This window comes from Elaeis guineensis, chromosome 2 (assembly GCF_000442705.2).
Source record: "Elaeis guineensis isolate ETL-2024a chromosome 2, EG11, whole genome shotgun sequence".
Lineage (NCBI taxonomy): Eukaryota > Viridiplantae > Streptophyta > Magnoliopsida > Arecales > Arecaceae > Elaeis > Elaeis guineensis.
The window spans coordinates 15,204,280-15,216,273 of NC_025994.2; positions in this window are offsets into that span (position 1 = coordinate 15,204,280).

An 11,994-nucleotide genomic window follows, 5' to 3' on the forward strand; every position below is an offset into this window, starting at 1 on the left:
TCTGCGTCGGAGAAGCTGGGTCGGGAGTCGCGATCGTCGTCGGGACCTGCAAAAGAAGTTTAACCGGAGTTGGGGTTGCTCCGGCAAGATCCTCCGACGCTCAAGTCAGTTCTCTGCCTCAATAAGATGGAGTGCTCGAACGAAAATTTTAGCAGAGTTTTGGGATAGAAATTAGAGCTTAGAGAATAACGTATCTGGGGTCCTCCTTTTATAGGCGGAGGGGGGCAACAGACTGATAGCGATGTTTGTAACCGTCTGGCAGTGGGGCTGCTCAGGGTCAGGAGGAGTTTGTCGCGAGGAGTAGTGGAGTGGAATCGGGGCCATCATCGAGACATGCCACGTGGAGTCTGTTGCGGGGAGTGGAGCGGCGTCCGTTGTCGTGACTTGCCAGAGGATGGAGGAACCGCGCGGTATCCGTCGTAGGAAGTGGAGCAGAATCGTGGTTATTATTGTGGTCTTCCAGGGAGTGATGGAGCCCGCGCGGGAATCCGTCGCAGGAAGTGGAGCAGAGTCGTGGCCGTTTACTGCGGCCTGCCAGGGGTGATGGAGCCGCACGGAATATGTTGCAGGAAGTGGAGCAGAGTCGTGGCGTTGCTGCGGCCTGCCAGGGAGTGATGGAGCTGTGCGGAATCTGTTGCAGGAAGTGGAGCAAAGTCGTGGCCATTACTGCGGCCTGCCAGGGGGTCCAGGTCTGTCGGCCGAAGTTCGATTGGAGTCCGATCTCCGTAGAAGTCCGGATGGGGATCATTTGTCGAGGAGTCTCGGCCAAGGCTTGTCTGCCACAGAAATCCGAAAGGAATTTGTCCATAATGGAAGCTTGGACGAAGGCTTACGGTGGGAATCCGGCATGGACCGCTCGTGGTAGAAATTTGAAGTAGATCGTTTGCAGCGGAAGCTGGGAGTGGGTTGCTTGCAGTAGGAGCTCGGAGTTCGGCTCCCGTAGGAGTCCGGACGAAGTCTTTCTGCAGTCGAAGTCGGGGATGAAGTTCGGTTTCCCGTAGGAGTCCGGACGAAGTCTACCTGCAATTGATGTCGGGGGTGAAGTCCGACTTCCGTAGGAGTCCGGACGAAGTCTACCTGCAATTGAAGCCGGGGGTGAAGTCCGGCTCCCGTAGGAGTCCGGGCGAAGTCTACCTGCAATTGAAGTCGGGGGCGAAGTCCGGCTCCCGTAGGAGTCCGGACGAAGTCTTCCTGCAGCCGGAGTCGGGGACGATGTCCGGCTCCCGTAGGAGTCCGGGCGAAGTCTACCTGCAATTGAAGTCGGGGGCGAAGTCCGGCTCCCGTAGGAGTCCGGGCGAAGTCTACCTGCAATTGAAGCCGGGGGCGAAGTCCGGCTCCCGTAGGAGTCCGGACGAAGTCTTCCTGCAGCCGGAGTCGGGGATGAGGTCCGGCTCCCGTAGGAGTCCGGGCGAAGTCTACCTGCAATTGAAGTCGGGGGCGAAGTCCGGCTCCCGTAGGAGTCCGGACGAAGTCTTCCTGCAGCCGGAGTTGGGGATGAGGTCCGGCTCCCATAGGAGTCCGGACGAAGTCCACCTGCAATTGAAGTCGGGGGCGAAGTCCGGCTCTCGTAGGAGTCCGGACGAAGTCTACCTGCAATTGAAGCCGGGGGCGAAGTCCGGCTCCCGTAGGAGTCCAGACGAAGTCTTCCTGCAGCCGGAGTCGGGGATGAGGTCCGGCTCCCGGAGGAGTCCGGGCGAAGTCTACCTGCAATTGAAGTCGGGGGCGAAGTCCGGCTCCCGTAGGAGTCCGGGCGAAGTCTACCTGCAATTGAAGCCGGGGGCAAAGTCCGGCTCCCGTAGGAGTCCGGACGAAGTCTTCCTGCAGCCGGAGTCGGAGATGAGGTCCGGCTCCCGTAGGAGTCCGGGCAAAGTCTACCTGCAATTGAAGTCGCGGGCGAAGTCCGGCTCCCGTAGGGGTCTGGACGAAGTCTACCTGCAATTGAAGCCGGGGGCGAAGTCTGGCTCCCGTAGGAGTCCGAGCGAAGTCTACCTGCAATTGAAGTCGGAGGCGAAGTCCGGCTCCCGTAGGAGTCCGGACGAAGTCTTCCTGCAGCCGGAGTCGGGGACGAGGTCCGGCTCCCGTAGGAGTCCGGGCGAAGTCTACCTGCAATTGAAGTCGGGGGCGAAGTCCGGCTCCCGTAGGAGTCTGGGCGAAGTCTACCTGCAATTGAAGCCGGAGGCGAAGTCCGACTCCCGTAGGAGTCCGGACGAAGTCTTCCTGCAGCCGGAGTCGGGGACGAGGTCCGGCTCCTGTAGGAGTCCGGACGAAGTGTACCTGCAATTGAAGTCGGGGGCGAAGTTTGGCTCCCGTAGGAGTCCGAACGAAGTCTTCCTGCAGCCGGAGTCGGAGACGAAGTCCGGCTCCCGTAGGAGTCCGGGCGAAGTCTACCTGCAATTGAAGTCGGAGGCGAAGTCCGGCTCCCGTAGGAGTCCGGACGAAGTCTTCCTGCAGCCGGAGTCGGGGACGAGGTCCGGCTCCCGTAGGAGTCCGGGCGAAGTCTACCTGCAATTGAAGTCGGAGGCGAAGTCTGACTCCCGTAGGAGTCCGGACGAAGTCTTCCTGTAGCCGGAGTCGGGGACGAGGTCCGGCTCCCATAGGAGTCCGAGCGAAGCCTACCTGCAATTGAAGTCGGGGGCGAAGTCCGGCTCCCGTAGGAGTCCGGACGAGGTCTAGAAGGTGGTCGGTCATCATGGAAACTTGGGTGGAGTCCGTTCGCCGCGAAGAATCCGGTCGACGCTGGTGGGGGCTTATCCGTCGGCAAAACTTGGGAGTGTTGTGGAGGCTCGGCCGCCAGAGAGGTTCGGAGAGATATCGCCAAAGGTCGGAAGTCGGTAGAATCCCCGGAGGGTCACTCCTGACATGAACTTCGGCTGGGGGGTATTTTATACCCAACACCAGTCTCCCTACTTCCGAGTTCGAGCTTCGAACGAAGAAAGTACAGAAAAATTTTCACAGCCAAAGTCGTTTCCTTGAATTCTGCACACGACCGCCCTCGAAAATCTTGGCATTCAATGCGCGTGTGCTGGAGTCTTTTCCCGATTAGGGCGATCCAAAGAGTCCCTTCGGAATTCTCCCCGGAGCGAGTTCTAAGCACCACACCATAATGGTCCCGCTAGCAGCCAGTCTTACGTCACGGTGAGTGGGACACGTGGCGGGCCCCGATGGACTTAGGGATATCCGCCACCATAACTGCGCCAGGCCCCGTCGTTTATTTAAGCCCCCCTCCTTCCCTCCAGGGGCTTCACTTCGCCTGAGAGTCGACATCTTTCTTCTGCCTGAGAGTTTAGTCACTCCATCGACGTCCTTTTCGACTCTAAGCACTCTTCGCACCAGTCTACGCCATCTTCGCCGGCACCCCGCCGCCTTCAGCCTTCCGAGTCCCTTCGAGGGGTCCTCCCGCCGGGGCTTCTGTCCAGGAGGCCAACCTCGAGAGGATGCCACGGGCCAAGAGGAGTAGGAGGAGGAAAGCAGCGGCCTGCGAATTCTCTGGCTGTCGAACTGTCACTGAGGGTTCCCATCGCCTCAAAGGGGGCTCGAGGGAGAATTCCTTCAACAACAGGGATTTAATAACGAAAACAACCGGTGAGCGCGTTCTGCCCGAGAATTTTGGAGTAGTTGAACGGGGTGACACCGGTCAAGGGGCAGAGTTGTCGTCACAAGCTGTGGCGGGATTTTTGACATCGTCGGGGCCGAGGGACCAGAAGCGGTCGGCGCCGACGGTGGGGCAGTAGAACTTGTTGTGGGGACGGTGGAAGTAGCGCATATCGACCTTGCCGAAGTACCTAGGACGGTGGTTGTCGTGGAGCACACGGTGGTGGTGCATGCCTCCGGCACCATCGCGGCCTCTGGGGTACCTCCGGTTCTTCTTGATGCAGGTCGTCGTCGCCGCTGCTGTCGCCATCGCTGTCCTTTGAATTCTATCCCCCCCTTTTCCCCCTAGGGTCGGAGCTTCGGCAAAGGAGCGAAACGAGGTGGGGGGCGAGAGCAGAGGGGTTTATCACACGCACTGAAAAATACTGCTAAAAAGGATGGAACTGGAAGGAGAAGCCGAGAGCTTGAAGTGGTCCCTAACATGTTCCTTTCGAGTCTTGTAGTAATGTTCTTTTTCCTCGGCCCTCAGGGTCTTGTAACGTACATCTTGTTAATCGAGAATGAGAAGGAGATTTTGTTATTGTTGCCTGCCGAACTTCTTTCGTTCACCATTATTGTTGTTGTACTCCTCTCCTCTTTTCCTTTTCGTCTGCTTTCTCTCTTCTTCTTTTTTTTTGTCGACGTCGCCCGGAGGTTACTGGTCGTTGCCGCGTCGGCTCGTTTTTTCGATCGCCTTCCTTCCTCAGCCTTAAGGACTCTGTGATGTATACTTAATTAACGACATGGGAAGAGAACTTTCCGTTACCTCTTTTACTCGCATGTTAAATTATCGTTTGCTGAGCTTCTTTCGGTTTTTGCCTTGCTCGATATCGATGCCGTTCGGAGGTTTCCGATTGCCGTCGCATTGACCCGTCCTTTCATCCACGGCCGCAGACTTGCCCGGGGCCGCTCGGGTTTTACGCCCCCTATCAGAGTTCGAGCTCGGAGGCCCGAGCTTTTCGTCACCCCGAGGAAGTCGTCTTATCTCTGGTCTGTGTTGAGAGCTTTCTTGAAGGCCGGGGATTTTGATAAGAACTCCAATCCTCGCTGAGACGAGGTTCCTTGCATCTTTGATGCGATTCGTTTTCCATTAGTCGCTGATGCAGTTCGTCGCTTTCCTTTTTAGTTCCCCTCCCCTTTCTCCTTTTCTTTTTCCCGAGTGAGGGTTTTCCCTCTGCTCTTGGTGGGGTCGCGGGAGCATGAAGGGGTCGCCGGTAAGGTTCTCTTCTTCTTATCTGGTCTTAAATGATCAGATCTCAATTGGCGTCAGGACGGGGTTCTTCCCCTATTTCTGACGTAATCGGTTTTAGCTCAGGTTAGGACGAGGTCCTCCTCTTGTCGCTAACAGGACTATGAGGACACATATGGGCATTGCAGGTCCTCTCCCCCCATCCGGTCTAAGTGTAATCGGGTCTTCGATCTTGCTCAAGTTAGGACGAGGTTCTCCTCCTGTCCCTAACAGGACTGTGGGGGCACATACGAGCGTTGCAGGGCCTCTCCCCCATCCGATCTAAGGGGAATCGGACCTTCGACTTTGCTCAAGTTAGGGCGAGGTTCTCCTCCTGTCCCTAATAGGGCCGTAGGGGCGCATATGGGTGTTGCAGGGCCTCTCCCCCCATCCGGTCTAAGGAGAACCGGGCCTTCGATCTTGCTCAAGTTAGGGCGAAGTTCTCCTCCTGTCTCTAACAGGGCTGTGGGGGCACATATGGGCGTTGCAGGGCCTCTCCCCCCATCCGGTCTAAGGAGAACCGGGCCTTCGACCCTGCTCAAGTTAGTGCGAGGTTCTCCTCCTATCCCTAACAGGGCTATGGGGGCACATATGGGCGTTGCAGGGCCTCTCCCCCCATCCGATCTAAGGAGAATCGGGCCTTCAATTTCGTCGAGACGGAGTTCTCCTCCTGCTCCCGACACAGTTTGTTTTGACTGCCTTGTCGATATAGGCTCGCGCCAAGAGAGAAGACATGTGGATATGAAATTTTTATTTAAAATAAAGTTATCGATAATACATTCGTAAGTTTTTCGAGCTCCATGGCCGCAGGAGGTCTGCTCCTCCGAGCTCCTTGAGGTAATAAGTTTCGGGCCGGACTACTTCTTTGACTTCGTATGGGCCTTCCCAATTTGGGGCGAGCTTCCCTCGATCCTGAGGTTGTGAGACAGTGGCTTGTCGAAGCACTAGATCTCCTGCTCTAAAGACTTTATTCTTAACCCGAGGATTGTAATAGCGGGCGACTTTCTGTCTGTAGGCTACCATCCGAACTTGAGCTACCTCCCACTTTTCTTCCAGTAAGTCGAGGTTGGCTTTAAGACCTTACGAATTGTGATGTTCGTTGAATGCCACGACTCATGCCGATGGGAGTTTAAGCTCGATTGGGATAACAGCCTCCATTCTGAAGGCTAGAGCAAAGGGGGTCTCCCCCGTGGGCAGTCTTTGGGTAGTTCGGTACGCCCACAACATATGATAAAGTTCATCTGCTCAAGTTTCCTTTGCCTTTTCGAGCCTTGTCTTGATCCCTTGCAGCAGGGTTCTGTTGGTCACTTCAGCTTCGCCGTTCGCCTGAGGATGGGCTACTGATATGAAGTTGTGGGAGATGTTTAGATCTTCACAGAATTTGGCAAATCTTGCTCCCGCGAACTGTCGCCCATTATCAGTGATTAGGGTTCTTGGCAGGCCGAATCTGCAAACGATTGACTTCCAGACGAAGTCTTGCACTTTAGCTTCTGTGATTTTCGTCAGTGGTTCGGCTTCGACCCACTTGGTGAAGTAGTCAATCGCTACCAGGAGGAACTTCCTCTGCCCCGACGCCACGGGAAAGGGTCCAAGGATATCCATCCCCCATTGCGCAAAAGGCCATGGGGCACTCAAGGGTGTAAGCTTGGTGGCGGGCTGTCTTTGGATGTTGGCATATCTCTGACATCGATCACACTTTCTGACGTATTCAATCGAGTCATGATGCATTGTCGGCCAGTAATATCCTTGGCGGAGCAACTTGTGGGATAAGGATCTAGCCCCCAGATGGCTTCCGCAGATTCCTTCATGCACTTCCCACAAGGCGTATTCAGCTTTTGAAGGCCGGAGGCATTTTAGAAGGGGCAAAGAGTATGATCTCTTGTACAACTTGTCCTCATAAAGGATATATCGGGAGGATTGATTTCTGAGCTTCCGAGCTTCTTTTGCATCATGAGGGAGAACTCCGTCCCTGAGATATGCCATCAGTGGGTCGATCCAACTGGGCTCATGATCAATTTCCATCACGGGCCGCGATTCTTCCGTACTTGGGCACTTCAGAACTTCAAAGAGAACATCCTTGGGCAATTCAGCCGGAGCCAGCATAGCCAGCTTGGAGAGAAGATCGGCCCTGGTATTTTCCATTCTTGGAATCTGCCTGATGTGGAAGCTACTAAAGGCGGGGACGAGCTCCTTTACCTTTTCAAGATACTTAGCCATGCTGTCCTCCCGTGCTTCGCAGTTTCCGTTGACTTGTCCCACTACCAATTGGGAGTTGCTGTGAACTTGGAGCCGATCTACTCCCAATTCTTTGGCGATCCTCAACCCTGCGATCAGAGCTTCATATTCAGCTCCATTGTTTGTTGCGGGGAACTCAAAGCGTAGAGCGTACTCCGTGATGATTCCCTCTGGACTGATCAAGATCAGGCCCGTGCCTGCGCCCGACATGTTGGAAGACCCATCCACGTAGAGGGCCCAAAAGCAACCAGGGAGGTTGGCTTCTTCTTCAGGAGAGTTCGGTCGGGGCTCAAGGTCGTCAATTTCACCCTGTCCCGGTTCGGCCTCCTCCGAGATAGTGCACTCTACTATAAAATCTGCCAATATCTGAGCTTTTATCGCTGGTCTAGGTCGATAGTTGATGTCGAATTCGGTGAGCTCGATCGCCCATTTCGCCATCCTCCCGGAGGCATCTGTCTGGTGCAGAATCGCCTTGATCGGCTGGTCGGTGAGTAATGTTACGGTGTGCCCTTGAAAGTAGGGTCGGAGCCTCCGGGCTGCAATCAACAGGGCGTAAGTTAGTTTCTCTAATTTAGTATACTTGGTTTCGACGTCTCTCAACGTGCGACTGACGTAGTAGATCGGCCGTTGAATTTTCGCCTCTTCCTTGACAAGGACTGCTGCGAGAGCCATAGGGGAGACCACCAGGTACAAAAGCAGCTCCTCTCCAGGCTCGGGCTTCGCCAACAACAGAGGCGAGCCGAGGTAGCTCCTTAGCTCTTCGAATGCCTGTTGGCACTCAGGGGTCCAACAGAAGTTCTTCGATCGTTTGAGGGTTTGGAAGAAGGGTAAGCACCGTTCAGCGACCTCGCGACGAAGCGATTCAGGGCTGCTACCCTCCCTGTAAGGCGTTGAACCTCTTTTATCGATTTCGGGGTGGCCATCTCCTAGATGGCACGAATTTTCTCTGGATTGGCTTCAATCCCGCACCTCGATACCATGAAGCCCAAGAACTTCCCCGAGGTCACTCCGAAAGCACATTTAGTCGGGTTCAGCTTCATCTTATATTTTTGGAGGGCGTCGAAGGTCTCCTCGAGGTCGGCGATGTGGTTCATGGAAGATTTGCTTTTCACGAGCATGTCATCCACGTAGACCTCTATGTTGCGGCCGATCTGCTCCTTGAAGATTTTGTTCACCAGCCGCTGATAGGTCGCACCTGCATTTTTGAGGCCAAAAGGCATGACCCTGTAACAGTAAAGGCCACGGTTAGTAATGAAAGCAGTCTTTTCTTCATCTTCCAGCGCCATCCTGATTTGGTTATAGCCGGAGAATGTGTCCATAAAGGTGAGAAGCTCATGGCCTGAGGTCGCATCCACCAGTTGATCAATTCTGGACAGAGGGTAGCTGTCCTTTGGGCAGGCTTTATTCAGCTTTTTGAAGTCTATACACATCCTCCACTTGCCGTTTGCTTTTTGACTAGGACAATGTTGAAAATCCAGTCAGGATAATTGACTTCTCTAATGAATCTAACTTTCAGGAGTTTGTCCACTTCCTCGGCTATCACTTTCTGCCTCTCCGGTGCATGACCTCGAATTTTTTCTTTCGTCGGTCGATGCTTTGGATCGACGGTCAGACGGTGCTCCATGACTTCCGTGTCAATCCCCGACATGTCTGCTGGGACCCAAGCGAAAATATTCGTATTCTTTCGTAAAAAATCGACGAGATGCGCCCGCACCTCTTCCCCTAGGTTGGAGCCGATCTTCACCACATGCTCCACATTCCCGTCGTTCAAAGGGATCGAAACCAGATCTTCGATTGGGCCGCCCCTCTCCTCAGTGAGATTATCGCGGGCGTCCAGCCCATCAACTGGACAGAGGTTGGATTGGTCACTTCTTTGCAAGGCTATGTTGTAGCAGTATCTGGCCAGGGCTTGGTCTCCCCTGACTTCTTCGACTCCCTGGTTGGTAGAAAATTTCAATTTCAAATGGTAGGTTGACACGACGGCCCGGAGAGCGTTGAGGCCAGGTCGGCCGAGGATTGCGTTGTAGGCTGACGGCGCCTTCACCACTAGAAAATTCACCAGAGCCCTGGATTGTCTTGGATATCGACCCGCAGCTACAGTCAAAGTTATTACTCCCTCCATTGGGATAGCATCGTCGGTAAACCCTACCAGAGGGGAGCTAATCGGCCCCAAATGGCCGTCAAGGATGGACATTCTTGAGAAAGCATCGTAGAACAAAATATCGGTCGAACTTTTATTATCGACAAGAATGCGGCGGACGTCGTAATTAGCTATATTCAAGGAAACTACAATCGCGTCATTATGAGAAAATTGAACTCTCCGAGTATTTTCTTCAGTGAAAGTTATGGATTCCTCAATCTTTTGCCGCTTGGGAGGTTCGGCCAATACGTCGGTCGCTCCCCGTCGGGATTCTTCCGAGATGGTGTTGGCAAAATCCGTCGGAGGTCGATTGTCTGACCGCTCCATACCGACGACCGTCGTCGTCGTCGTCGGAGCCTGGGAAACTGGAGGCGAGGCCAGTGCCTGAGATCTGGCCGCGGAGGCCGTGGGTCGCTATGTGGGTGCTTCGCGGAAAGGCATCGGGCGAAGATCTAGTGGGGGAAGGAAGAGAGGACGTCAGAAAAGATGATCGGAGGCGGTCCCGTTGAGCGCTCCTTTAAGAACAAAGGTACTGCGAAGACACAGCCCCTTCCTCTAGCGTCAATCCTGTTGGTGCAAAAAGCCGCCTGCGTCGGAAAAGTTGGAGTCGAGGGAGTCACGGTCACCACCGGGACCTGCAAAAGAAGTCTAAACCAGAGTTGGGGTTGCTCCGGCAAGACCCTCAGACGCTCAAATCAGTTCTCTGCCTCAACAAGAATGGAGTGCTCGAACAGAAATTTTAGCAGAGTTTTGGGATAGAAATTAGAGCTTAGAGAATAACGTATCTGGGGTCCCCCTTTTATAGGCGGAGGGGGCAACGGACTGATAGCGATGTTTGTAACCGTCTGGCAGTGGGCTGCTCAGGGTCAGGAGGAGTTTGTCGCGAGGAGTAGTGGAGTGGAATCGTGGCCATCACCGAGACATGCCACGTGGAGTCTATTGCGGGGAGTGGAGTCCGTTGTCGCGACTTGCCAGAGGGTGGAGGAACCGCACGGTATCCATCGCAGGAAGTGTAGCAGAATCGTGGCTATTATTGTGGTCTGTCAGGGAGTGATGGAGCCGCGCAGAATCCATCGCAGGAAGTGGAGCAGAGTCGTGGCCGTTACTGAGGCCTGCCAGGGAGTGATGGAGCCGCGCAGAATCTGTTGCAGGAAGTGGAGCAGAGTCGTGGTCGTTGCTGTGGCCTGCAAAGGAGTGATGGAGCGACGCGGAATCTGTTGCAGGAAGTGGAGCAGAGTCGTGGCCATTACTGCGGCCTACCAGGGGGTCCAGGTCTGTCGGTCGAAGTTTGGTTGGAGTCCAGTCTCCGTAGAAGCCCGGATGGAGATCATTTGTCGAGGAGTCTCGGCCAAGGCTTGTCTGCCACAGAATTTCGAAAGGAATTCATCCATAATGGAAGCTTGGATGAAGGCTTACGGTGGGAATCCGGCATTGACCGCTCGTGGTAGAAATTTGAAGTAGATCGTTTGCAGCGGAAGCTCGGAGTGGGTTGCTTGCAGTAGGAGCTCGGAGTCCGGCTCCCGTAGGAGTCCGGACGAAGTCTTCCTGCAGTCGAAGTCGGGGATGAAGTCCGATTTTCGTAGAAGTCCGGACGAAGTTTACCTGCAATTGATGTCGGGGGCGAAGTCTGGCTCCCGTAGGAGTCCGGATGAAGTCTACCTGCAATTGAAGCCGGGGGCGAAGTCTGGCTCCCGTAGGAGTCCGGGCGAAGTCTACCTGCAATTGAAGCCGGGGGCGAAGTCCGACTCCCGTAGGAGTCCGGACGAAGTCTTCCTGTAGTCGGAGTTGGGGACGAGGTCCGGCTCCCGTAGGAGTCCGGGCAAAGTCTATCTGCAATTGAAGTCGGGGGCGAAGTCCGGCTCCCGTAGGAGTCCAGGCGAAGTCTACCTGCAATTGAAGCCAGGGGTGAAGTCCGGCTCCCGTAGCAGTCCAGACGAAGTCTTCCTGCAGCCGGAGTCGGGGACGAGGTCCGGCTCCCGTAGGCGTCCGGGCGAAGTCTACCTGCAATTGAAGTCGGGGGCGAAGTCCTGCTCCCGTAGGAATCCGGATGAAGTCTTCCTGCAGCCGGAGTCAGGGATGAGGTTCGGCTCCCGTAGGAGTCCGGGCGAAGCCTACCTGCAATTGAAGTCGGGGGCGAAGTCCGGCTCCCGTAGGAGTCCGGACGAGGTCTAGAAGGTGGTCGATCATCATGGAAACTTGGGTGGAGTCCGTCCGCCGCGAAGAATCCAGTTGACGCTGGTGGGAGCTTATCCGTCGACGAAACTTGGGAGTGTTGTGGAGGCTCGGCCGCTAGAGAGGTTCGGAGAGATGTCGCAGAAGGTCGGAAGTCGGTAGAATCCCGGAAGGTCACTCCTGACACAAACTTCGGCTGGAGGTATTTTATACCCAACAAATATATATTTTATATATATTTTAAAAATAATCTAAATAATAAAAAATATAATTTATGTATAATATGGATTATGAGTTATTTTATTTTGTTTAAATTTAAGATTCTCGAATTTTTTTTAGACCTTCATTTTTTTATAGACATGTATTATTTTTAATTTAATTTTTTAATATATATATATATTATTATTGAAAAGTTGGAAAAATATTCGAATTCAATTGATTTGTATTGGACTCATTCAGATTTACATTTATCTATTTTTATTTTTTTATTTATTTTTTCATAAAAAAATGTATCTATAGTGATTGATTTATTTGCTTAGTCACTGTGTGTATTTTTTTTCATATGAAATTAGTCTAAATTTTTTTAAAA